The sequence below is a fragment of the Orycteropus afer genome, unplaced genomic scaffold, assembly GCF_000298275.1.
Source record: "Orycteropus afer afer isolate SDZICR_OR568_19922 unplaced genomic scaffold, OryAfe1.0 scaffold00004, whole genome shotgun sequence".
NCBI classification, from domain to species: domain Eukaryota; kingdom Metazoa; phylum Chordata; class Mammalia; order Tubulidentata; family Orycteropodidae; genus Orycteropus; species Orycteropus afer.
The window spans coordinates 13,047,247-13,047,754 of record NW_006921591.1 but is presented as its reverse complement, the minus strand read 5'-3'; positions in this window follow the sequence as shown (position 1 = coordinate 13,047,754).

Here is a 508-nt window from a genome sequence, read left to right as displayed (position 1 = left end):
GCCAAAGTAGGAGGTGGAATGTTTTGTGTAGTATGTTATGCCAATGGAGCTTGATGTTCCCTGCGACTATGGTCCCGAGCATACAGGTTCAACTACTCGGTCCCTCTTGGTAGCTGGCTGTGACCAAGCAGTGACTACAACCTTGCTCCTTGTCAGCTCTACTATACACATGGGAATTCAGATCATACATATAAACTTACAGGACCATTGTCTGCCAACCCTATACATGTTCTTGGGTACACTCCTCATTTCATAGACATACCTAATAGTTCAGCCTGTTGACCTATCTATCCACCCGTTTACTCATGTTTGCCTTCATTGACAATGCCATACTATGTGCAAAAGTGTTCGTCTTTGTTGTCTGTACCTCCCACTTACCTCTCTATGTCTTTCTCTTTCTCAATGCCGCTATATTGATCACTCACATTTGGTACATTGCCCTTCTCTTCACCCAAATCAATACTTATCTCTATCTATCTAACAGTGTTCCCTCCCTTCCCCTCCCACC